Genomic DNA, 27,638 nt, shown 5'->3' with positions numbered 1-27,638 from the left:
GGGGCGCTGGGGATCGGGGTAAGAAAGGCTTGGGGAGAGGGGAAGATGCCGGTGGAGGGAGGGGGGGGCGGGAGACAGAACCAAAGGTAAGACCAGGTTACTGTGGCTTTGCCCGGCCTGGGCTGCAGCCGGGGGAGGGGCGATGGATACAGATGTATTCTCCTTTCTCCCCTTTCCTCTTAGTTTAAGGCTCCGAGGCGGTGCATGCAGATGGGGAGTAAGTTTCCTGGAGGGGAGGGTGGATGCACCCGGGCAGAGCCCTACGTTGCAAATTTCTCGGAGGGAAGGAGAGAAGAGTCTGCATGCGGAGACTTTTTAAGTTGCTAGCTTGGAGAGGTGAGGGGGAGCAGGGGCGTGGAGAAGGCTGGGGAAGAAGGGGCAAGGGCGGGCGTTATACAGGGCAGTAAGTTTCCAGGGTAGAGGAGACTGCACGCTTCAGAGTAAGTTTCTAGCCGAGCAGGGCGCTAGTGGAGGAGGAGGAGGGGGAGGGATCTCCAGAGGGGAGGGGTGCATGCATATAGGGACGGGGTAGGGGAGTGGGGAGTAGATTTCCTGCGGGGAGGCTGTATGCATATGGGGAGTAGATTTCCTGAAGGGAGGGTGTAGGCTTATGCGGAGTAAGTTTCTTGCTAGGGTGGAGAAGGAGGAGAAGAGGAGGAGGAGGAGGAGGAGGGAGGGGGTTGAGGGCTGGTTGCGAGAGGAGCTGGGAGCTTCCTGGAGGGAGGCGGGGGTGGGGAGCATGCATTGGGGGGGATGGGGGGGCGGCTACTGAGTAGGGGGGGAAAGGGGCCATGCATATGGGGAGTATGTTTCCTGGCGGAGCGATATTTGTTTACAGGAGGAGGGTTGTACTGTAAGTGAGTAGCGCTGAGAGAGGAGGCGGCTCTGTCATAAATTAATATTGAAATTACTCCATCAGTCCTGCACCCCCTCCTTCCCCCCCACCCCCCAGCCGAGACCGGTCTCCTGGTCGGATTGCACACACATGCACTTGTTGCAGAGACATCTAAGGTAGGCAAGAAACTTAATAAGTTTCATTTTTGCATTAGCTGGGGTTCTTCTGTGAGGAAGAGTTAGGGTGGGGGTGGGAGAGAGAAGAAGGACGTGGTGGGGGGGGGGTGGAGGGAGGAAAAGTTTTTTTCTTCTCCTTTACTTTCAGTATGGCTAGGCAGGGCCTCCTTCCCCTCGCCTCTCTTCCCTCTCCCTAAGCTGCCAGACATCCCTGGTCAAGGGGGTGGGGGGCGCAAGTGCCCTAATTGGCAGCCCCGGGGTGGGGTGTGGTGGTGAGAAGGCCTCTCACCATGGAGAGTTGCAATGCTATAAAGCCCTCATTCTTCCAGCCGAAGAACCACAGGACCCTAGGGATGTGCCTTTTGGGTTTTTTGACATGCTTGTGTGCGTTGCCCGTAGGGACATGCTAGAGCTCTGTGGGCTGGGAGTTTGTCTCTTCTGAAGTTGTGTGTAGCCACCCAAATGGGATAGATTAGGGCTCCGTTCTGTAAGCCATCACCACCTTGCCCCTTTCCAAATTGAGAGTATGGAACTAGGAAGATATAAATGAGGAAACAGGTATTTTTCCCCCCCCAATGCACCATGCTTCTCTTCACGTTGGAAGGTGTGAAGGCTACCTGGCTTGGCAGGTTCTGACCAGGCTTGTGCCTGGATCATGTGCTTTTCTTTTCTTTTCGTTTTTTTTTTTTTTTTAAAAAACAACCTTTAAGCAAGAAGGAAAATCTCTTGGTCCCTCCATGTGTTCCAGACTGGCCTCTAGATAAACTCATTCCAATACTAGACATAGCTGTTGGCAAGTTGAGTGGATTATACAGAGGTTGGTGACAGCATGGCATGTGCAGTTTTTGTGGAATACATGCCTGGGAATGACATTTATTTGGGGATGGTGGTATAGTTTCTTAAAAGTCCCATGGAAGTATGTAAACTGAGCTCATTTTTTAGCAGGCCACATCACGGGGAGAGCTGAATTCTGATCTGGAAACTCATTCCCTAGTGCCCAGAAGAAGATAGAAAAGTGTTAAAGAGAGCCTTAAGAAAAGGAATTTATAGTTGCAATGCTCACAAAGATTTGCTGTGGTTTTTGCTGATTGAAAATGATCATTTTAAAGATTCCAACAAATAGAGCTTTTCATCAATTAGCCTTTTGATCAGCAGCCTTACCTGATTCCTTGCCTTGTCTTGATTTCTGCAGATTTGTCAGGTCTGCCTGCCTGTCAGACACCTTGATTATCCAGATTTCAATTTTAACAGAATAATTTTCCACACACTGGGCCTGGACTTTTTCCAACCTGCCCAACTTTTGGAGACCCAACAAGTAAAGACTGGGTAGTGGGTTCACCTGAAATTTGTTAGGTGATTTTTTTCTTTTTGTAGCTCAGTGGATTTTAGAGTTCATTAGAGCAGGAAAAATAAAAAGTTAAAAAAAAAAGTTTCTGGATGCTATGGACAGTGAGTTTTTCTTTTCTTTTTGCTTCTAGTTTTGCTTTCTGAGCCTGCTTCAGGGGTTTGAGCTTCCAGACACTTCGGAATAAACTGTTATTGTCACTTAACAAATGTTCCCTAACTAGGCATTATTTAAACAAATTAGCTCTGTTATTTTTTACCAGCTGAAAAACTGAGAGTGTGGGGTGTGTGCTTATGCAGAGTGCTGGGAGGGTGAACAAAATCTTTACTTGGATTTATCCCAGGATAGCAGAATTATTGCCCTGCTTCACCTCCATGCCAAGAAAAGTCATTTGATTTTTTTTAAAAAATGAGATATTTATTTTATTGCCTTCACGCTGGCTATTAAACTAGGGACAGCAGTTTTCTTTTTAAGACTAGAATGTTCTTTATGTAATTAAAGTTTGGAAGATCATGAATCATAATTCATTTTCTAACCCACCCCCCCTGATTCCCCCCCCCCAACCCCCCCCCCAAAAAACCATTGTGGTGCTTGTCATGTGTAATGTATTGGAAATGATACCCAGGCAGTACCACACCTCTTTGAGCTCCTCCCTTTGAGACAAGTCCTTTTTGCCAAGGGATTGTTTAAAGGAGAGCTTGACATCTCCAAGTGCTTTTTCTTGGTTTGGGGCAGACTGATTCCATGACAAACACAGGCCTTTTCACAACCTGACAGTGAAAGCTCATACTTAGTGACATGGGTTAATGTAGGATATAGTATTTTATATAATAAGCATAGTTGTGAAAAAATGTTGCCCCTGGACTATGTTGAAGTGTGAGTCAATTTTGTCTTCTTCTGAGCATCTCGTACCTGAATGTTTGGTGAGTTAGATGGTAGAGAAGTGGATATTGAAAGGACAGACACCTTCAGTATTTTCTCAGGTTGGAATATTAAAGTATTGTTCTATAGAAACAAAGTTTGTAAAGGGGGTTGTTGCCTTGGGGGTGCAGTTCGTTGGGTTCCTTTAACAAAACAAAAGGTCATGGAATCAGTAAGACTATTTCTGTGAACAGGCATGAGGTTATAGCTAGTCTGGAAATATTGAGGAAATTGGGCCCCATTTAAGTAAATAGTTGACTTAGAATCTGCTGTGGGGATATTTTAAGTGTTAATTCAGGGTCAACCAAAAGGATGAAGGGCCTGGAAGAAAGAGATTGGATTGGGATTTCTGTAACCCTAGATCATCTTTTTCTGGGTTGGCTGCCATATTGGAGTTCATTTCTCATTTGTTTTCTTTGTGAGATGATGTTTTACCTTTTCTCTTTGTTTCCTTAGTAATTAGCATATAGTAAGCACTTAATAAATGCTTGCATTCACTCATTAATTCATTCATCTGTGAAATGGGTGAATTAGGACTTGTGTCCTCTAATTCTCTTACCCAGTCTTATTTCCTTAGTTGTAAAAAGGGAATAGTGAACATACTTACTTCACTGAGTTGTTGCGAAGATCAAGTGCACTTAAATAAATGCTGCTAACTGCTATTGTTGTTATTAATTATTCCTCTTCAGGATGTAGATTGTGATTTTTACAATCAGACATGGAATAATGCTAATGAAAGGGGGCTTTGGGCTATGGTACAGAAAATACAAAACTGTGAGTAACCCAGAAGTAATTTTTCTTAGCTTGAAAATTTTAATTAGCCTCCTTAATTCTTTTCCTCTCCAGTAGAGTCACAAGCTTAATAATTATGGTTGTTTAAAATTAAAACTAATTATTGTACCCTGAGAATATACCAATCTATGTGACTGTGGTCAAGTTATTTAATCACTCTGGACCTCAGTTTCTTCATCTGTAAAATGCAGGGGTTGGACTAGATGGTGTCAAGTATCCTTCCAGCTCTAATAATAATAATAATAATAATAATAATAAATATTTATATAGCATTTTAAGATTTGTGGGCAGCTCAGCAGTACATTGGCTGGAGTTAGGAAGACCTGAATTCAAATGTGGCCTCAGACTGGCTTTTTGATCCTGGGTAAGTCACTTAACCCTGTTTTGCCTCAGTTTCCTCATTTTTTAAATAATCTGGATAAGGAAATGGTAAACCACTCGGGTACAGGGCTTCTTAAATTTTTTCCACTTGAGACTGGTTTTCACCAGAGAATTTTTACTTGACCCCAGGTATATAGGTATAAAAAAAAAGTTGACCTGACCGAAAACATCTGAACAATTAAGATTTGCTCTATGCTTTGTAGGTTAACTTATTTGATCCTCACAACTACCCAATGAGGTAGTTGCTGTTATATACTCATTTTACAAATGAGGAAAATGAGTCTGGGAGAGAGAATTAGGGAGCATGTTTGATGCAGTCCATTTCACAGATGAGAGATGGACTGCAACATTATGTACCTATGTCACCCGACCCAGGCAAAGAATATATAGGTTTCCTTAAATCCTAGGTGTTATTATGAATTTGAGTCATGGGGGTTGAGAAGGTGGCCTAGTAGAGGAATATGTGGGGATATCTGTTGAGCAGGTAGGCAGGTAAGAGGAAGCCAAATTTTCGGTGGCCTTGCCACATGGAATAATGAAGAACAGCTTGTATATTTAAGGTGGTTTTTCACAATAATATTATTTATCTTTAAGCATGAATATAGTGGGAAGAATACTAGATTAAGTTTGTTTTCTTTTCCTAAATTGATATTAAAAGGATCTCTTTTCTTATTACCTTGCATTTACTCAGCCTCTGTTTTCTCAGTGTAAAAAGATCATAACTGTACCAACCTGGTAGGGTTGTTGTGAGAATCAAATGAAATAATATTTGTAAATGTTAACACATAATAGACACAATGTATAGCACTTAGTAGGGGTTTAATAAATACTTGTTCCCTTCCCTGTATTTACGGTTACTTGTTTTTCCCCACAGAATGTAAGCTTGGTAAGGGCAGGGCAGGGATTGGTCCCCCCCCCCTTTGTATCTTTTCTTCTTCCCCGCCCCCCTTCAATTTAGTAGGCACTTAATAACGATTGTTGATTGATTGATTCAGACCAGAGGCTATGATCCCAGGTGGTGGGAGCAGGTGCTGGGTTTTCAATGTGCACAAGCAATACCCAGTCCCCCCAGGTTTTATTTCCTGCCTCATAAAGCCTGGTGGCTAATGGGAAGGAGGATGGCTGTGGGGTCCTGGGTGAGCTGGTGTGCTGTGTGTGGATTAATGAAATTTTTGAATTAGCATCTCAATGAAGGATGAAAGGAATAAAGGGGGGGGGATGAAAAATGCTTGATTTGTAAAAGTCCAGCTTTGTTTTAGTTACTGGAATGCTTCTCAGCTTGGGCGGAGTGGCACATTTTTGAAAATTGAGTGCAGTGGCTCTATGACAAAGTATTTTTTTCTGGGTAAAATAACCCCTATCCCCCTACCACAAAATAGACTTAAAAAAACTGGTAGGATTTTTATAAGACTCACAAGGTCCTTGGGATAGCTAATAGGAGCTAAAGAATCCCTTGCCTGACTGAAGTTGATTGAGAAAGCAGGTGATTTAGGCTTTATCCTGGTGAGTGTGGAAGGAGAAAAACAGTGTTTATTCTTTCCACCTCTGCATAGATAGGCCTGGAGTGCTCTCCTTCTCCACTGCTGCAACTTAGTATCCCAGCTTTCTTTCAGAACCTGGCTACACAAACTTCTTGATTGCAGTTGCCCCCTTGCCTAGTTCCTTCCCTTCAAATTAAATTTCCTTTTCTGTCTATGCTCTTGTTCCTCGCGTTCCCCACCCCCCCCCCAATACTTGTTCCCTTCCCTGTATTTATGTTTACTTGTTTTTCCCCATAGCATGTAAGCTTGGTAAGGGCAGGGCAGGGATTGGTTCCCCCCCCCCAAGTCTTTGTATCTTTCTTTCTTCTCTCCCCTACCCCGACTATTGTCTTTGAACCCTCAGCACCCAGAATAGTGCCTAGGACACATAGTAGGGGTTGAAAATGCTTGGTGAATGAATGAATGAATCAGTGAATGAATGAATGAATGAATTTAAAGGTGATTTTTTTTAATAGGTGATTTTAAAAAAATCTGTATGGGTGAGTGGGAGTAGGTGCAGAGAGTATAGGTTTTGGGGGGACTTCCAGATGTTAGTGGAATTACGGTCTGTGCATACAGATAAGAGCTGGTCCATGGAAGAAGGGGTATAGGGTGGCATGGTACCTTGCATGATGACTTTTGACTGCAGTCCGCACCATGTTTTCCCAGGCCAGAGGTTCTTTGCTGATCTATTTTTTTGGGATGTCAGGGTCAGTCTGGTGAAGTCTCTGGGTCCCTTCTTCAATAATGATCTTAAATGCATAAAATAAAGTACACAGAATCACAAAAGAAAGCCAGCTGTATTGAAATAGTTATCAAAATATTAAAAAAACATTCAAGGACCATTTGAAATCTATCCATGGAGCCTGGTTTAAGAACTCTGTTCTAGGCTGAGAGTAGAGAGGTTTGGTCCACTGTGAAAACGGTGACAGCAGGAGCCCCAAAGAGTTAAGACTGCATCAGAAATCTTGCAAGCTTTTTTTTTTTTTCTCCTCAGCCTATTTGACTGCATTATTGAGCAGCGCAAAGGTAGGAGTGAGTTCCTTCTTCTGGGGAAAAGAATCTTCAGTCAGAGTAATTTAGGCCTCGGATTAGATTTATTTGAAAACTAGTTGTAATGTGATTGGGAAGAGACGTCTCCGATTCCCAGGCTGGTTTAAGAAATTAGCTAGGCAGAGGCTTGGATTTAAATCTCAGGCCCCTTGGGAGAAATTCTGCAAAGGGGCTCCCCTTCCTGTCCCACCCACTGCTTAGGAAAGCCCCCCTTTCCATTTTTAGTCAGTGGTCCTTTCTCTAGACATTCTCTCCCTCACCCCTATATCGTAAAGGACTGTTTAGGCGCTAGTTTGGTGGGCTGTCTCTAGACCACTTTTCAGATGTTATACAAACCCCCCACCCCCCACCCCCCCCAGCCCTTCCAGACTCTCCATCACTCTAATTCTTGCACTTTAAAACCTCCTTCACTTTGCTTTACTCTCAATTGTGCCCTCCCCCTCTCCCTCCTGTGCTACCTTTTGCTCTTGTTTTCTGGTTCTAGGAAGGTTAAACTATTTGTTGTTGAAATCATGTCATTAGAAATGCTGATGCCCAGAGAAAAAAATGTCTTTCCAGGCTACTTCTAGTCAATGTATAATAGAGCTTCATTAATTTAGATTCCATCTAATTTAGTATTTGAGACTATTGGAGGCAGGGCAAGCAAAAGTTTATTTTAACTCTTTCTGCCCAGAAAAGGGCTTATTATCCGTGTAAACGAGGTTGCAAGTGGGTTTGGTTTTTTTGGGGTTTTTTTTGCAGGGCAGTGAGGGTTAAGTGACTTGCCCAAATGTCTGAGGCTGGATTTGAACTCAGGTCCTCCTGACTCCAGGGCCAGTGCTTTATCCACAACAAGTGGGTTTTTAACTTACCTAAGGGAACAAATTTTAATGAATTTTTTTTAAAGCAGGGGCTACTTGTTAACACTTTACTTGGTTGGTAGGTAGATAAAAAAATAAGAGTACAGTATTTATTGAGCACTTACTGTATGCTGGGCACAGTGCTAAAGTTCTTATGATATAATTGCAGAGCAATAGTCCCTGCTCTCAGGGAGCTTATATTCAAATAGGGGAAGACTGGATATAAGGAGATCTTGATGTGGTGTGGAGGCCTTGTTCTCCCTGTATCCCTGGAGGCAAGAGTGATGGCCGGGAAGGTAAGTGTGGATTTAGTCATTTGAGCTGTCCCTGAGTTGAATAGGAGGAAAAAGGTGGTGGTGGTATTGAGTCGTTTCAGTCGTGTTGACCTCATTTGGGGTTTTCTTGGCAAAGATACTGGGGTGGTTTTCCACTTCCTTCTCCAACTCATTTTACAGATGAGGAAACTGAGGCAAACAGGGTTAAGTGACTCATCACACAGCTAGTAAGAATCTGAGGCCGGATTTGAAGAATGGGAGACAGGTCTTCCTGAATCCAGGCCTAGGGCTCTAGGTGCTTTAGTAGAGGTCCACTCTCCACTCTCCACTGTGTCACCTAGCTGCTCTGGAAGAGGGAATGTTTTGGGGAAAACTGCAGATCTCTATTACTTACCCATTACTTACTTTCCATGAAAGTAGAGCTTCATTTTTTCTTTTCTTTTTTTTGGGGGGGGGGATGAGTCAACTGGGGTTAAGTGACTTGTCCAGAGTCACACAGCTAGTAATTTGTCAAGTGTCTGAGACTGGATTTGAACTCAGGTCCTCCTGATTCCAGGGCTAGTGCTCTATCCACTGCGCCACCTAGCTGCCCCTCATCTTTTCAATACTAACATCTTGCTGGTGTTGCTGTATAGCTAAGGAATATAAATATCTTTGTAGAACTGAAACATGAATATCACAGAGAGGGCAATGGAGAGAGAGAGAGAGAGAGAGAGGGAGGGAGGGAGGAATGGTTGGTGTAAGCCGGCTAGCCAGCCAATGAGGACTTTAATCCCTGAACAGGTTGTATTCCCCCTGCTCAAACATACACGCCCCTTAAGGATGGAAGAAACTGAATATATTTTGGAAATAATACGACTGTGTGAAAAAAACAAAAACAAAACCCAACCCTCATGGTTGGGACTTTGCATTTTCCAGACAACTAACCATCTGTTAATTGATGAATGATGCCATCCCTCTCTGACTGCCTCAAGTGAAAGTGTTCTCCACCTCCTCTTGGAAGTTCTAGCTCTTGCCTGATGAGCCTCAGTCCTTTGCCTTTAACTGTGATCTCTCTTGCACTAATTAGTTGGATGCTTGTAAATAACATCACATAGATTTAGAATTGGAAAGGAGATCCTAAAGGCCATCAAGTCTAAGCACCTCATTTTACAGGCGAGGGAAACTGAGGCCCAGAGCAATTAAAAGACTCAAAGTCACATAGAAAATAGGAGAATTGGGATTTGAACCTTGGTCCTCTGCAAGCCTTTTGAGAGCTTGACAATATCTATCTTCCTGCTTCCCAGTGCCTAGCTCAATACCTTCCACAAACTAGGTGTCAACAAAAATTCCTTGAGTAACTAATAGGCAAAGCTGAAGAAGATGAAAAATGTAGGTGAGATTGTTTTCTTTGTGCATGAATCTTTTACAGTCTGTTGGGGGTGGGAGAGGATAAGAGGTAATCATGGATAATCCTAATATTCTACTTTAGTGGTGTCAAACTCAAATAAAAATGTATCCCTGTGGGCCTCATATTGACTTTGAAAACCACCAATTAACATTATATTGTATTGTGTTTTTATTTATTTTGTTAAACTTTTCTCAATTTCTTTTTAAAATGGTTCAGGCTACATTTGGGAGTTTTTTTATGGACAGAGATTTTGACATCTCTGCTCTGTACTTTATGGTAATAGCAAGAGGAAGGTGCAAAAGGTCAAGTTTTTATTAGGAAGGGAAGTGGGAAAAGGCAGATGTCAGGGGAGACTTATAGAAGAGGCAGCATTTGAGTATGGGGAGCTAGGTGTGTGTAGTGGATAGACTCAGCTTTCTGAGTTCAGATCTAGCTGCATGACCCTGGGCAAGTCACTTATCCCTATTTGCTTTAGTTTCCTCATCTGTAAACTGATCTGGAGAAGGAAATGGCAAACCACTCCAGTATCTCTGCCAAGAAAACTCCAAATGAGGTCACGAAGAGTCGGACGTGACTGAAAAAAAAGACTGAGGCATAAGGGAACCATGTAAGTTGAGGCCCTGGGACTGAGGCAGGCATGGCACCTCTGGTAGACTAGTTTGTAGTGTAGTGGCAGCAAATGGCCTTGTGGCAATAAGAAGGCATTGAAAATTTATAAGCAGAATCAATCAATCAATAAACATTTATTAAGTACCTACTATATGCCACTACTATGTTAAATTCTGGGGATACAAAAAGAGGCCAAAGACAATCCCTGCCATCAAGGAAGTTAAAATCTAATGGAGAAGTGACAGGATCAGATCTATGTATATGAAAGATTCTGGAAGCATTATATAAGGGAGAAAAAGAATGAAAATGAGAAAACAATTCAGTAGTTCAGACAGATGATACTGTGGTGGTAATAATGAACATAGAGAAGGATGGATCATGGATTTAGAGTTTATAAAGTCCAGCCTCCCCCACCCCCCACCCCATTTTGTAGAGGAGGAAATTGAGTCCAGAGAGTTTAAGTGAATCATTCAAAATTATACAGATGATAAGTGGCAGAGGTAGAATTTGGGCCTAGGCCTCCTCTGACCCCAGAGAAGGTACACTTCCACAGCTCTGATGCTGCCTTTCTGGATTAAGAGAAGCTGCCAAGGTAGAATCATCAGGTTTTCGTAACTGGGATTGGATGCACCTGGTAGATGAAGGACAGAATAGTCTGAGATAATTTAAGATTATGAATATGGGAGATGGGGAGATTGGTGGGTGTCTGACAAATAATGGAGTTAGGAGGAGGAGTTGCTTTTGGGGGAAAAGATAATGGGCTCAGTTTTGGGTGCATTGTTTGAGGTGCTCACGTTTTTGTTTTTTAATTAAATTGGGTCTTTTCAGTCTCTTATGAGAGATCAGCCTTATTCCTGTCAGGAAGTGGATCAATGAGAAATATAAAGAAATTATTGAGGAAATTCATATAATTCATTTAATCCTCTAGTGAGAAGATAGTGCAGAAAATATACAAAGGGACTGGGAAACCAATAAAACTTTAGTGTGAAATATTCAGATAGTGGAGACAGAAGTATTTAGGGTATTTAAAAAAAAATAAATTGGGCCTCTATGACATGGCTTTGTTTTTTTGCTAAAATTGACAAATAAGCATAGATTTGGAGCTGGCAGGGATTTTGGAGATCTTGTAGTCCAGCCCCTTCATTTTATAGATGAGGAGATTGAAGCCTGGTAACGGGGAAATGACTTGCCCAAGGTCACAAAAGAAGGTAACCATGGAGGAGAAGGCTTACCTAGCAGCAATGTTCTTACCTTGGGGTCTACCCTGTGGGTAGATTTCAGGATTTCTATACACTTGGATAAGGAGGAAAAAAGTCCATCTTTTTTCCCCCACTCACCTCTAACTGAAACTTAATATTTCTTTCAATTATTTGAACACATTATTCTGAGAAATAATCATCAGCTTGTGAGCTCCTTGAAGGCAAGGACTGTCTTTTATCTCTTATTGTATCTCTAGTTTTTAGCAACCATGCCTGGTTCATAGTAGGAGCTTAAGAAATATTTACTGATTGAGAAAAGGTATGTAGGCTTCACCAGATTGCTAAAGCTTCCACAACAAATAAAAAGGTTCTTATTTTTAGTTTTATTTTAATTTTTTTCAAGTAAGCATTTAAAAAATAATCTGTTTCTCACATTTCACCTCCTTTCATATTCTCCATTAAACCAATTAAAAAAAATAAACAAATTCAAAATAAAGTCCTTACTGCATAGGCTTATGTCTGACAAAACAAATTTTCATATTAGCCATGTCCAAAAGTAGATGTCTCTTTCTGCATTTTAAGTTTATCACCTCTGTGTCTAATGGTTATGTCTTATAGGACTTATGGTTGCTCATTGTGTTGATCAGAGTTCTAATGTCTTTTAATGATTTTTAAAAATGATTCTCCTCCTCTTAAGCTCATTTCATTCTGCTTCAGTTCATAGAGGGGTTTCCAGCTTCCCTGTACTTGTCTGTTTTCATCATTGCTTGTGGAATAATACTATTTCATTCCATTTTGTCATTCATTTAGTCATTCCCTCATAGGAGAAAAACTGCTTAGTTTGCGATTTGGGGCTTCTATGAAAAGAGTTGCTATAAATATTTGTGTATACATAGAAAGCTTTTTCCTTTTTCTCTGATATCTTGGGGGGGGGTGGCGCAGTATAGGCTTGTTGTTGTTGTTGTTGTAATTGTTATTGTTGAGTGATGTCTGACTTTTCATGACCCCATTTGGGGTTTTTTTGGCAAAGGCACTGGAATGGTTTGCCATTTCCCTCTCCAGCTCATTTTACAGATGAGGAAACTGAGGTGACTTGCCCAGAGTCATACAGCTTCTGAGTGTGTGAGGCCAAATTTGAACTCAGGTCTTCCTGACTCCAGGCCTGGTACTTCATCCATTGCACCACCTAGCTGCCATTGGTTACAGGCCTAGTAGTGGTATGGCTGGCTTATAAGGACATGTAGAGTTTGGTAACTTTCTGGGCAATGGTCCAAATTGTTTTCCAGAATGATCGTTGGTTCAATTCACAATTCCACCAGCTGCGCACTAGACACAAAAAATGGCTAAGAGCCCTTTCATGATGGCAGTTGAGGAAATGGGGAAAGGCCTCCTGCAGAAGTCAGGTATTTTAAGAGACAGAAGTGAAGAGAGCAGAGGGAAATAAGAAGTATTGTGTGTGAGGAATAGCAAAGTGGCTAGTATGGCTGGGTGATGGATGAGTAACTGGTCACCCTGTAGGAGGAGGTGGGGATGTAGGCACTGTAGCTGAGTTTTGAAGGAAGCAGGTGGAGGAGGTGAGGCCCCATGCCTTCAATGCCAAATCACACCCAAACGTCAATCTTTAGGTGCTTCCTTTATTCTTTTTGAGTTTCTTGGAATTTAGATGTTAGCTCAGCATCAAAAGTGAGTCCAATGCCCAAAGACTCGTGCTCTCCACATCCAGAAAAAGAACTGTGGAGTCTGAATGCAGATGGGAACATACTATTTTTATTTTTACTTTTGTTGTTTCTTTTTTGTTGTTCTTTGTTGGTTTTTCCCCCCCTTTTATTCTGATTCTTCTCTTACAAAATGACTAATGTGGAAATATGTTTAGCATGATTGTAATATATAACCTATCAGATTGCTTGCTGGCTTCAGGAGGGTGGAGGGAAGGAAGGGTGGGAAAAAATTCCTAAAAGTCAATGTTGAAAACTATCTTTACATGTAATTGGAAAAAAATAAATGTCTGTTAAAGAAAAAAAAAGTGAGTCCAATGGAGCCCTCCTTGTGTGCTAGGTAGGCTTTTTCGGGGTGGGGTGGGGAAGGGATGCAGTTCACAGTCTCTGCCATCAGGGAGCTGACAATCTTCTTGGGGAGACAGGGGTTGATGGAAGAGAATATTATCCAGGGAAGGGGAGGGGCTTCTGTTGGTTTGAGATCTCATGGAGTGGGCCCTGTTTTTAGTGGGACAATGATTTTTCACCAGACCAGTTTCCATGTAATTTGTTTGACTAGAAGACCAGCCAGAGGATTGTGTGAATTCAGTTCAGTGGCTTATATTTTTAAAGCTAGAAGAAACCTCAGAGGCATCTAGTCCAAGCCTCAGTTTTTAATTTTAATTTTTTATTAAATTTTTTTTCAGGACTTATTTTAAAGACGAGGAAATGCTTGTGATTTACCCAAAGTCATGTAGGTAGTAGTATCAGGCAAGATTTGAACACAGATCTTCTGATTCTTAGAGCCTCTTTTCATTTTGCCACACAGTGTTTTAAGTGCCTACTATATGCTAGATATCTGGGGGATACAAAGACCACAGTGGAAATAGTTTTTGACCCAAAGAAGAAGCTAATATAAATGGAAAACAATTGTGTAGGGTGAAGAGCTAACAATTGGGAGAATCAGAGGTCTCCTGGAGCTTGTGACAGTTGTGAAGCTGAGGACTGATTCTAAGAGAGGGAGAAGGGTGAGTATTCCTGACAGGGAAGAGGGACAGCCTGTAGAAAGGTGTGGAGGTGGGAAACTCATAGAAAGAAAAGGCAACAGCAGATTACAGCAGTTTAGAGTGTGAGGAAAGGGGTTATGGGCAGCTAGGTGGTGCAGTGGATAAACTGCCAGCCCTGGATTCAGGAGAACCTGAGTTCAAATCCGACTATAGATATTTGACACTTACTAGCTGTGTGACCTCATTGCTCTGCCAGGAGAGAGAGAGAGAGAGAGAGAGAGAGAGAGAGAGAGAGAGAGAGAGAGAGAGAGAGAGAGAGAAAGGGGGTTAATGTGAAGGGAGTCTAGAAAGGTCGATTGGACCCAGAACGTAAACAGCTTTAAGAGGGAGGGAAGGGAAAGCAGGTTTGTTTTTTTCTTTTTTCTTATTTCTGCTGGAAAAGCAGGAAATGGAGAGACAGTACAAGGAGAATCTGTAAGTTTAGGGAGATAGTAGTAGTAGTGCTTTGCCTAGGATGGAAACCCAAAATTCTCATTCACTTAAAATTTTTTTTTTTTTGCTGGGGCAATGGGGGTTAAGTGACTTGCCCAGGGTCACACAGCTTGTAAGTGTCAAGTGTCTGAGGTCGGATTTGAACTCAAGTACTCCTGACTCCAGGGCTGGTACTTTATCCACTACGCTACCTAGCTGCCCCTCATTTACTTTTGTTTGTTTGTTTGTTTTTGTTTTTGTTTTTTAGTGAGGCAATAGGGGTTAAGTGACTTGCCCAGGGTCACACAGCTAGTAAGTGTTAAGTGTCTGAGGCCGGATTTGAACTCAAGTACTCCTGACTCCAGGGCCGGTGCTCTATCCACTGCGCCATCTAGCTGCCCCCCCTCATTTACTTTTGAGTTGCAAAAGTGGCACAGGGTATTCCAGGATTAATTCTTCCTCTGTGAGAAAAACTAGCTTAGCTGTGTGTCTTTGGAGGCAGGTCAATTTCCCCCTTCTAAGATCCTCTAATTCTCCTCTCTGGGACTCAGTTTCTGCCGCTGTAAAATGAAAGAGTTGGACTGAATCATCTCTAAGGGCCACTGTCTCTTCTTCACTGATTCTCTTTCTGCCTCGTGGCTAGGGAGGCCATCCTTTGGCTCTGGCTCTTACCGAGCAAAGGAATGCAAATGTTGTCCCATCCCCCATCCTTTATAATAAGTGACATTTTGTTAAATCAGTTATCCGAGGCCTTATCTGTATTTCTGTCTGTGCTGGTTTAGTCAAAATAGGAAAGCCAGTGAATATTAGATTTCTCCTCCCCAACCCCCCTCTACACATGAACACTTAATGCAAGATTTCTGATAGAGGAGGGGCAATGTGTCCTTGAAAAAATAAATGCTATGTGCAAAAAAGAAAGAAAGAAAACAGAAAAAAAGAAAAAAGGTTGAAGGCTTTGACTTGTAGCAAATGGCTGTTTTCAGCTGTGATTCCCTCCCGCTGGCCCCCCCCCCCCCGGATATTTTTCTTTTTTTTTTTTCTTTTTCATTTTTTGTTTTGATTAAGAGAATTTGCTGGTTTGAGTTGGGTGGGGTGGGGGTGGGCAGGCTGTGGTGGGGAAAGCTGTGAAATCTTAGGGTTGGAAAGAATCAAATGCCAAATAGATTTATGGAAAATACACTCTTACAATTGGTAGTGTAATAAGATGATGGACACATGCAAAAATTGCAAAGGGGAAAATCATTTTTGTGTTTATGGGAAGTCATGTATTCTCTCTATCAGACTAGGGCATATAGGGGGAGAGCTAGGGTTCTTTAAGAGGATTTTCTCCAGCCACCATCAGTCAGTTGATCAATAAATTAAGCCTTTATTAAGTGCCTGCCTTGTGCCTAGCACTGTGCTAGACAATGGAGTTACAAAGATACAAATGAAATAGTGCCTGTCCTGGAGGGCCCTAATTCTATAGGGGGAGACAACTTGTACATAAATTAATATACACAAAACAAAATAGATACAAAGTAATATTGGAGAAAATACCCTTCTTCCAGCTTTCCTACTCTGTTATTTCTTTTTTTTTTTTTAGTGAGGCAATTGGGGTTAAGTGACTTGCCCAGGGTCACACAGCTAGTAAGTGTTAAGTGTCTGAGGCTGGATTTGAACTCAGGTCCTCCTGACTCCAGGGCCGGTGCTCTATCCACTGCGCCACCTAGCTGCCCCCTACTCTGTTATTTCTTAAACTAGTTTCTAGCCTTTTAGAAATAGCTTGTTGAAATTCATAGATTGTACTCCCACTATTATTAATATTTTACTTTGAAATAAATTATAATCAATTTTATTTTGACAGGTTTTGCAGAATTTTGACAATATACCAAGAAACAGGAGGCTTATTCTGTTTATTTTTCTGTAAAACCTAACCTCACAGGGCTTTTATTTAATCCAATCTACTAATAAGCATTTTTAAAGCACCTACTCTGTGTGACTACTATGCTAGGTAGATCCTGGAGATCCAGGCAAAAAAAAGAGTCCCTTTTCTCAAGAAACTCACCCTCTTTTTCATAACAGTATTCTTATACATAGTAGAAATTCAGGAGATATTTGATTTGGAGGAACATCACAGAATTAGTGCTTAGGAATCCCTGTTCTAAATAAATTGCATAGTCTTTTTTTTTTTTTGCGGGGCAATTGGGGTTAAGTGACTTGCCCAGGGTCACACAGCTAGTAAGTGTTAAGTGTCTGAGGCCAGATTTGAACTCAGGTACTCCTGAATCCAGGGCCGGTGCTCTATCCACTGCGCCATCTAAGCTGCCCCGTTGCATAGTCTTTTAAATCAGTATATCTAACCTTATTACATTCTAGAGACCACAGATAAACATCTAGAGAGTTTACCAATGTCAAGGTTGTTTGGGTTCCCACAGACTGATATTTAAAAGAAATAAAAAATGTTCCCAGGAAAAATCAAATCAATAAACAATTATTAAACATCTACTGTTTGCCAAGTACTGTTAAATGCTTTGCATACAAAAAGAGGCAAAAGACAGTTCCTGCTCTCAAGAAGCTTACCAGTCCATTGGGGGAGACCCAAATACAAACATACACAAACATAACCGTTCTAAGTGTCTTTAAGGGTGTTGGTGAGTCCATGGTCATTTAACATAATGTTTGGTATTTTTTTTTTTGGTTTATACCATTTATATTGTCATTTTATGTATCCCTACTCTATCCCTGCTCAGGTAGTAGAGGATTAAAAAGTTTTAAAATCTTTTTTCTTTTAAAATCATAAAAGTATTTTATTATTTTCCAGTTACATGTAAAGATAGTTTTCAACATTTGTTTCCATAAGATTTTTAGTTCCAAATTTTTCTCTCTCCCTCCCTTTCCCCCTTCCTCCCCATGACAGAAAGCAATCTGACATAATTTATACATGTACAATCACATTAAACATATTTCTTCATTAGTCATATTGTGAAAGAAGAATCAGAACACAAAGGAAAAACCTCAAAAAAAAAAAGTAGAAGGGCAGCTAGGTGGCACAGTGGATAGAGCACCCACCCTGGATTCAGGAGGACCTGAGTTCAAATCTGGCCTCAGACATTTATCACTTACTAGCTGTGTGACCCTGGGCAAGTCACTTAACCCCAACTGCCCTGAAAAAAAAAAAAGTAGAAACAGTATGGTTCAATTTGCTTTCAGAATCCACAGTTGTTTTTTTTTCTGGATGTGCAGAACATTTTCCATCATGAGTTCTTTGGAATTGTCTTGGATCATTGCACTTCGAAGAAGAGCCAAGTCATCACACAACGTTGCTGTTACTGGGTACAATGTTCTCTTGGTTCTGCTCACTTCACTCAGCATCAATCCACTTAAGTCTTTCTGGTTTTTCTGAAGTCTGTCTGCTCATCATCTGCACAATAGTATTCTATTACATTCATATACCATACCTGCTCATTGTTTTTTATAGCACAATAGTATTCCATTACATTCATATACCACAACTTGTTCAGCCATTCCCCAATTGATGGGCATTCCCTTGATTTCCAATTCTTGCCATCACAAAGAGAGCTTCTATAAATATAAAATCCCCCCACTTTTTTTAAAGAAAAAAATTAAAACTAACCTATGTATTAAAAAAAAGGAGGTTGGGGGCAGCTAGGTGGCACAGTGGATAAAACACTGGCCTTGGATTCAGGAGCACCTGAGTTCAAATCCAGCCTCAGACACTTGACACTTAACTAGCTGTGTGACCCTGGGCAAGTCACTTAACCTTCATTGCCCTGAAAAAAAAAAGGAGGGTGTGGCTTATTTCTCCTCTTTGGGACCAAACCTGATCATAATTTTGAAGCATTCAGTTTTAGTTGTTGTTTTTTCTTGTTCTTTTCATTTATATTGATGCTGTTTTTGTTTTATTTTCCTGGTTCTGATTACTTTTCTTTTATCAGTTAGTATAAGTCTTTTCCATGCATCTTGTACATCCTTTCTTACAGCACAGTAATGTTCCACTGGGGCAGCTAGGTGGCGCAGTGGATTGAGCACTGGGCCTGGAGTCAGGAAGACCTGATTTCAAATTTGACCCCATACACTTACTGGCTGTGTGACCCTGGGCAAGTCACTTAACCCTGTTTGTCTCAGTTTCCTCATCTGTTAAGTGAGCTGGAGAAAGATACTCCAGTATCTTTGACAAGAAAACCTCAAATGGGGTCATGAAGAGTCCATAGATAAGACTGAAAAACAACAACAATATTCCATTACAGTCATGAACTTCAACTTGTTTAGCCATTTCCCAGTCTATGGACATCTATTTTGTTTTTGGTTCTTTGGCATCTGTATATTTTTTGGGGAGAGATATTTACCTCTAGACTTGGAGGAATTTGGCTGAAGACTTGCTCTCTGTAGAATGTAACCTCCTACAGGGCAGGGACTGCTTTCATTTTTATCTTTGTATCTCCAAGGCTTTGCAACACAGTAGGCACTTAAATGTTTATCTAATGGAATGATCCCCTCATGTTTCCCTCTAATTCAGAGGGAAGGAAGGAAACACACATTCATTAAGTGCCTACAATGTGCCAGGCACTGTGCTAAGCCCTTTACAAATATTATTTCATTTTATCCTGACATCAGTTTTGGAAGGTGGGTACTATTATTATCACCACTTTACAGCTGAGATAACTGAGGTAAATAGCAGGTAAGTGACTTGCTTAGGTTCATACAGCTAGTAAGTATCTGAGGGTAGATTTAAACTTGGGTCTTCCAGAGTCCAGGAAGTCTGGAGTCTATACACTGTGCCATCTAGTTGCCTAGCTGAGAAACTTCCGGCATTCTCTTTCTCTTATGATTCAGTCCTATCCTGACTCCTCTTCTTGCCCTTATCCCTCTGCCCTGTAGTCAAATAAATGCCTTAGCATTTTTTTTCTCCTCCTTTTTGTCAGTTGCTTTTCCTCTGGTAACCACAGGTCCCAATCAAAGCCAAAATCCTGACCATGGAATAGTAGTCTTAGCTTTTTATCATACTTAACCCAATCTGGATCTTTATTCAGGGCTTGCACTTCTGGGCTCCACTATACCCATAGCCAAGATGGCACTAGATTCTTTAGGTTCATGAATTCTAGGATCATAGATTTATTTAGAGGTGAAAAGGACTTTATAGGTAAGTCACATACTCCAGACGTCAGACATATAGCAGCAACATTCTCCAACTAGTTTAAAATGTAATTGGGAAATATTTAATAAATAACAATACAATAGAACACAAATAAGATGAATATGTGGTTTCCTAAGTCCATATGCAGCCTGCAGGTATTCTTCCATAGTGTTTAGTGGCCCTATTTCTATTTGAGTTTAATGCTACTGGTCTATTCCAATGTTATATTTTTATTAATTTTGTTAAACACTAACCAATTACCTTTTTTTTTTTTAAGTCTGTGTTCAATCAATATCAGTTCTTTCTCTGGGAATGGATAGCATACTTCATCATTAGTCCCTTGGGATTGTCTTGGATCATTGCTTTGCTGAGAGTAGTCAAGTCATTCACAATTGCTCATAGAACCATACTGCTGTCACTGTGCACAGTGCCCTCCCAGTTCTGCTCACTTCATTATGCATCAGTTCATATGAGTCCAAGTTTCTCTGAAATCATCCTGCCTGTCACTTCTCACAGCACAATAACACTCCATTACAATCATATACCACAGCTTCTTCAGTTATTCCCCAGTTGATGGACATTCCTTTGATTTCCAATTCTTAGCCACCACAAAGAGTTGCTATAAATATTTTTGTACAATTTTCCCCCTTTTCTCTTTTTCACAATTACTGTTGTTAACTGTTTCCCTCCATCCTATTCCCTTCCCCATGATATTTACTCTATTATCTATCTTCTTTCACCCTATCCCTCTTCAAAAAGGGTTTGCTTCTGACTGTTCCCTCCCCCAATCTGCCCTCCCTTCTTTTGCCCCTTCTTTTTTTTTTAATGTGGTATGATTCTTCCTTCCTTCCTTCCTTCCTTCCTTTCTTTCTTTTTTTTTGTGGGACAATGAGGGTTAAGTGACTTGCCCAGGATCCCACAGCTAGTAAGTGTCAAGTGTCTGTGGCTGGATTTGAACTCAGGTCCTCCTGAATCCAGGGCCAGTGCTTTATCCACTGCACCACCTACTGCCCCATTGCCCCTCTTCTTTATCCCCTTCCCCTCCTATTTTCCCGCAAGGTTAGATAGATTTCTCCACCCAATTGAGTGCATATGTCATTTCCTCTTTGAGCCAATTCTGATGACTTTAAGGTCTTTGAGCCTATTCTGATGAGTATAAAGTTAATTTACTGCCCTGCTTCTCCCCCATCTCTTCCCCCACTCCATAAGCCTTTTACTGTTTCTTTCATGTAGGATTTCACCCCATGTTACCTCTCCCCTTCCCCCTCCTCCAGTGCATTCCTCTCAATTTCCCCTCAATTTTACCCTAAATATGTCATCATGGGGTAGCTAGGTGACACAGTGGACAAAGCATCCACTCTGGACCCAGGAGGATCCCAGCCTCAGTCCGGCCTCTGACATAAGACACCCACCTACTTCACAAACCCTGGCATGTCACCTAACTCCAACTTTTTATGGTTCTCTAAGAGGGTCTTGTATTTGAAAGTCAAATTTTCCATTCAGTTCAGGTCTTTTCATCATGAATACCTGGAAGTCCTCTTTTTCATTGAAGTCCAGTTTTTTTTCTCTGAAAGATTATATTCAGTTTTGCTGGATTCTTGGTTTTAATCCCAATTCCTTTGCTCTCTGAAATATCATATTCCATGCCCTCCAGTCCTTTAATGTAGAAGTTGCTAGATCTTGTCCATATCCAGACTGGGGCTCCACAGTACTTGAATTCTTTCTTTTGGCAGCTTGCAATATTTTTCCTTGACCTGAGAGCTCTGGAATTTGGCTATAATATTTCCAGGAGTTTTCCTTTTGGGGTCTCTTTAAGGAGATGATCAGTGGATTCTTTTGATTTCTATTTTACCTTCTGCTTCTAGAGTATCAGGGCAATTTTCCCCGGCAATTTCTTGGAAGATGATTTCTAAGCTCTTTCCTTGATCATGGTTTTCAGGTAGACCAATAATTTTCAAATTATCTCTCCTTGATCTATTTTCCAGGTCAGCTGTTTTTTTCCCAAGAAGATATTTCACATTGCCCTCTACTTTTTTATTCATTTGGATTTGCTTTATTCTGTCTTGGTTTCTCATAAAGTCACTAGCTTCCATTTGTTCAATCCTAATTCTTAGGCAATTACTTTCATCAGAGAGCTTTTGTATCCTTTTCCATTTGACTTTTCAAGCTGTTGACTTTTTTCTCATGTCTTTCCTGCATCACCCTCATTTCTCTTTCCATTTTTTCCTCTACCTCTCTAACTTTGTCTTCAAAGTCCTTTTTGAGCACCTCTATGGCCTGAGACCAATTCATATTTTTCTTGGAAGCTTTAGATATAGGGGCCCTGACATTGCCATCCTCCTCTGAGGATGCACTTCCATCTTCCTTGTCACTAAAGAAACTTTTTATGGTCCTCACCTTTCTCAGTCTGCTCATCTTGCCTTTCTTCTACTTGACTTTCATCTCCTTAAAGTAGGACACTGTTTCCAGGCTGCACTGTCCCAAGCTTCAGGGGGTCCCAGGTGGTATGATTTAAGGAGGGGCAGGTTCTTCACTCACTTGGCCTGTTCTCTGGTCTGTAGATGACCCCAGGCCAACTTGCTAATCAACCGGCTTTGTGTGCTGTGGTTGTCAGCTCTGATGAGCTTGTGCCCTTCCCCCACCTGGACCACTGCTACTCAAGCCTACCTCCTGGTTCCCAGCAGGGGTGAAAAACCCAAGTTCTGCTTCAGCACTAGCAGAGACCCCTGTAATCTCCCCTCTGCCAAGGGCTCAGCCCTTTTACCAGACCGTGAGCTTAGTTCCAAATGACACTGGTGCTAAAACTGATTCAGAGGCTCTGGGGGGATCTCTTTCTCTGGCAAGACCTTGCTGGGTTTGGATCTATGTCAGTTTGACTTTGGGGATTGGGCTCCACTCCTTTCTTGGCACAGCAGCTCCCTCCTTCAGACCTTCCAAGCCGTCCTTGGTTGTAAAATCATCTCAGCATGTTCTTCTGTGAATTTTGCCACTCCAGGAATTGTCCTATGTCATTATTTGGAGGTTTTTTGATGCGATCGTGTCATGAGTTTGAGAGCTCACTGCTTTTCTTCTGCCATCTGCTACTGGTCTATTCAAATCTCATTTTATAGTTGAGGAAATTGAAGTCCAGAATGATGTGCCCAAGGGCAAGCAGGTGGCAAGTGTCAGAGTAGGGATTTTTTTTTTTTGTGGGGCAATGAGGATTAAATGACTTGCCCAGGGTCACACAGCTATTAAGTGTCATGTGTCTGAGGCCGGATTTGTTGTTCAGTAGTGTCTGATTCTCTGTGACCTCATTCGGGGTTTTCTAGGCAAAGATAATAGAGTGGTTTGCCATTTCCTCTTCCAGCTCATTTTACAGATGAGGAAACTGAGGTAAACAAGGTTAAGTGACTTGCTCAGGGCTACACAGCAAGAAAGTGCATGAGGCTGACTTTAAACTCACAAAGATGAGTTGTCCTGAATCCAGGCTAGGTGCTCTATGCATGGCACCACCTAGCTGCCCCAGGGAGGAGAGGGAGAATGAGGCAGAGTTAAAGGTAATGGAAGGATCTGGAAATGCATGAAAGACCTGGATAATTCTACCTATAGCCAGTGATGCTGCTAATTCACTCAGCCCCTAAGCCTCAATCTATCTATCTATCTATCTATCTATCTATCTATCTATCTATCTATCTATTTATTTATTTATTTATTAGTAAGGCAATTGGGGTTAAGTGACTTGCCCAGGGTCACATGGCTAGTAAGTGTTAAGTGTCTGAGGCTGGATTTGAACTCAGGTACTCCTGAATCCAGGGCCGGTGCTCTATCCACTGCACCATCTAGCTGCCCCTCTAAGCCTCAATTAAAAAAAAAATCTATAAAGTATATCTAGTAATAGCTGGCCTACCTACTTTCTAAGGTTGTTATCAAGATCAGGAGGCTTTGCAAACTTTAGAGTGCTTTATGAAAGTCACTTATTGTTATTAATAGCGAGATTTGGTGTCTGGTTATAACACACAGAAACAAGAGTCTCTGAAGAACTGAAAAGGATTATTATACAGAGGATAATGGAAAGGTGCATGTTCAGTATGAGGAGGCATCAACACATAGTGAATGAGGAACAGGAGTCAAACATATTGCCAGGGAAATATATGATAGAAAAAGAAGATGGGCTGGTAAGGAGGAGGGAGTGGTGATGGGTGATTAACTCTGTGCCCCAGTGGGGTAGCCTCAGGATGTCTGTCTTTAAAGGATTAGGAAAGATCCTCTTCTGAGAACTTGAAAGGCCAGAAGTTACTAAGGAGGAAGTGCAGACATAGCTAGGTTGTGAAACCACGTTATTGAAGGGCACTTCCTAATCACTGAGATCACAGATGCATTGGAGCATGGAATATTGAATAGATGAGAAGGTACAGGGGTAGGTAGTGGTGCAGTGGATAGAGCACTGAGCTTGGAGTCAGGAAGACTCAGCTTCCTGAGTTCAAATGCAACCTCAGACACTTCCTAGCTGTGTGACCCTGGGCAAGTCACTTAGACTTGTTTGCAGTGCCTCGGTTTCCTTCTCTGTAAAATGAGCTGGAGAAGGAAATGATAAACCACTCCAGTATCTTTGCTAGGAAAACCCCAAATGGGGTCACAAAGAGTCAGACCTGACTGGAACAATTCAACAACAACTATATGTAAGGCAAGCCATGGCTAGGTGCTGGGGATACAAAGAAAACGGTTAACAACAAAAAATGGAAACAGTTCCTGCCTTCATTCCATTGTACTGTTGGTGAGAAGTGAATAGAGGTGCCATTGAGAGTGTAACTGACACATGAGCCTGGTCTAAGTCCTATTGTGGAAAGATTATGCATATATATGATCATAATTTCATTAAGCAGGAGACCTTCAGTAGGCTGAGCTTCTTGCCTGTGCTTATCGATGAATGGCTATATCCTATGTATGTTCTGCCCAGACCAAACGAGGAATGTGGAGGAGAGCTATGTTCCAGCTGGGGCTGGGAGAGACTTGACTTTCCCCAGTAGAGAGAACAGGACACAGGAGAGATTTGGTCTGTTTTCAGCACACGTGGGGTGTTCTTCATTCATATGAAAGTCGAGTTAATTGGCTCCAGAATGACAGTGTCTGTGCCCCATTTCCCAGGGGCTTATTCCCTGTAAATCTTTTCTGTCAGTGGGCAGTCGGACTGCTTATTTTCTGAGGCATGTAAATATTGCATTGGGATTCTGGGAATGGGGGAGCTGTGGATTGGGAATAATCAGAGTAGAGGTTATTAACTACTGGCAATTTCACATAATATAAAAAGGTAAGATATGAATCTTTTCCCTGTCCCCATTTTTGATGATTTAGAACTAAACTTTACTCTTTCATTATAAGCACATTATTTAGGCTATTTGAATCCTTATCTTCCTTCAAAGCCTTCCCTCAAGTGCTACCCCCTACAGAAAGCCTATCCTGGATCCTCCCTGTTATTACCTCTTTACTTTGCATATATTTTGTATTTCCTTATCTGTATATGTTTTCTTTCCCTTTCATAGAATGGAATCTTCTTGAAGGGAAAGACTTTATTTCTCCCATTCTCCTTTCCTTTCCTTTTATTTCTTTTCCTTCCTTCCTTCCTTTCTTTCATTCTTTCTTCCTTCCTTCCTCTTTCCCATCTTCCTTCCTTTCTTTCTTTTATCTTCCTTCCTTCCTTTCTATCTTTATTTCTCTTTCTTTTTCCCTCCTATCCCTTCTTCCTTCCTTCCTTCCTTCCTTCCTTCCTTCCTTCCTTCCTTCCTTCCTTCCTTCCTTCCTTCCTTCCTTCCTTCCTTCTTTCCTTCCTTCCTTCCTCTCTCTCTCTCTCTCTCTCTCTCTCTCTCTCTCTCTCTCTCTCTCTCTCTCTCTCTCTCTCTCTCTTTCTTTCTTTCTCTCATTGTTCAGCATGGTACCTGGAACATAGTAGATTTTTAATAAATGCTACTTAAATTTTGAAAGCTTCTTCCAGAACTAACTTTTTATTGACCCTTGTAGCTTTGAACTGGGTTAGACCTTGAGGATCTACTTCTGATTTCCCCTGAGTCATATGATTCCTGGGGGTAGCAGAGAGGGAGGGTTGTTGATGGGGGAGGGGAAGACTGACTGCAGTGGCAGCCAGTTTCTGTATTGACTAATTTCTTTTTTGATCATGAGCTACCTGTGTTGGGGACTTCTGGCTTATGCTTATATGCCAAGAATGGGGACTTGAGTTCATTGGATAATACTGGGCTGGTCACTTACTGCTGCAGGTAGTATTCTAATAATATTCAGTTATTTATTAATGATATTTATTTTCAAATTATTCTCCCCCCCCCATGGAGATTGAATCTTTGATGGCTAATCCCTTTTCTCTGAGATTGCTTTCTATTTACACTCCTTATATCTTGTATGTTCATTGTTGTTGTTCAGTCATTTCAATTGTGTCTAACTCTTCATGACCCCATTTGTGGTTTTCTTGTTGAGGATACTGGAATGCTTTGCCTTTTACTGATGAGGAAATTGAGGCAAATGGTGCTTAGTAATAAATGCTTGTTGACTTACTAGTTAATTTATGGATGAAGAGAATTTGAAGAAGAACTGTGAACAGTGGTTGATCAACTAATTAGAATTGCATTGTGTTGTGATGGAGGGAAAAGGAGAAGACCTGGAAACCAAACTAAATGAATGGCCAGAAAGGACCATAGAGATGGAAGCACAGAATCTCAGAGTTGAAAGGAACCCCAGACGTCATCTAGTCCAGTCTGTATCTGAACAAAAATGTCCACCATAAGCAGCATCCCTGAAAGGCCATCAATTTCCAGATGAGAAAACTCAGGTCCAGAAAGGTTAAGTGTTTGATGATGACTTTAGGAATAATTTCTTTCTTTCCTTTTTTTTTTTTTTTTTTTAGTGAGGCAATTGGGGTTAAGTGACTTGCCCAGGGTCACACAGTTAGTAAGTGGTTATTTTTGTTTTGTTTTGTTTTTGGCTGGGCAATGGGGGTTAAGTGACTTGCCCAGGGTCACACAGCTAGTATGTGTCAAGTGTCTGAGGCCAGATTTGAACTCAGGTACTCCTGACTCCAGGGCCGGTGCTCTATCCACTGTGTCACCTAGCTGCCCCAAGGATAATTTCTTTACATCAGAATCTAGGAGCTCATGAATTGTCTCTCTGATGTTCCACTGTTTTCCTTTGGCTCTCTGGCTCTGTCCTCTCTCCATCTATCTGGTCTCACTTCTCTTTCTCCTTTCACCCCTTGTTTGTTTCTTCTCTTCATTTTTTCCTCCTCTTTCTTTCCTTCTGATTTTCCCATCTGCCACCTTCACTTTCTGCATTTTCTTCCCTCCTCCATAGTGATCATAATATGAATGAATGAATGATGCTTTTATTATTGGCCAGATACTGTGCTAAGCACTGGAGGTATAAATGTGAGGAAATAATGACTGTCCTGCCCTCCAGGAGCTTTGGGGGGGGGGCTGGGGACAGGGCAATGAGGGTTAAGTGACTTGCCCAAGGTCACACAGCTAGTAAGTGTCGAGTGTTTGAGGCCAGATTTGAACTCAGGTCCTCATGAATCCAGGACCAGTTGCTTTATTTGCTGCACCACCTAAATACCCCCCCCCCGCCAGGAGCTTACTTTCTAATGATGGAAGACTATACATAAAGGGGACCTAGGAAAAGGGATAGTTATATGCTGGGACTATATGATTTGGAAACAGCCAGAGAGTGGTAAGACAAACTCACTTGGGGCAGCTAGATGGCGCAGTGGATAGAGCACCGGCCCTGGAATCAGGAGTACCTGAGTTCAAATTCGGCCTCAGACACTTAACACTTACTAGCTGTGTGACCCTGGGCAAGTCACTTAACCCCAATTGCCTCACCAAAAAAAAAAAAAAATGATAAACTCACTTACCAGAGTCCTAAATAGTTCCAGGGGCAGAATCCACGCTCCTGGTGGAATAGGGAAGAGGATGGCCAAGTGCAGGGAACAGGGTTTGGAAATAGAACACCAGATT

General features: G+C 41.7%; 1 protein-coding gene across 5 annotated transcripts in view; it reads left to right on the top strand.

Annotated features, from left to right (window-relative positions):
• The first annotated feature begins 84 nt into the window (after positions 1-84).
• The window catches only part of TRERF1 (transcriptional regulating factor 1), a 294,312-nt gene continuing 266,758 nt past the window's right edge, over positions 85-27,638 (top strand). For 4 of the 5 annotated variants that reach the window (XM_043999737.1, XM_043999736.1, XM_043999735.1 and 1 more), the window contains exon 1: positions 795-1,011. The gene's annotated coding sequence lies outside the window, so the exon portion shown is untranslated. Of the gene's footprint in view, positions 337-794; positions 1,012-27,638 lie in introns of those variants that run through there. The other variant, XM_043999734.1, reaches the window with a different exon arrangement.

This window comes from Dromiciops gliroides, chromosome 4, assembly GCF_019393635.1.
Source record: "Dromiciops gliroides isolate mDroGli1 chromosome 4, mDroGli1.pri, whole genome shotgun sequence".
Classification (NCBI taxonomy): Eukaryota; Metazoa; Chordata; class Mammalia; order Microbiotheria; family Microbiotheriidae; genus Dromiciops; species Dromiciops gliroides.
The sequence above is the reverse complement of the archived record's forward strand: the minus strand, read 5'-3'. Positions and strand labels throughout refer to the sequence as shown.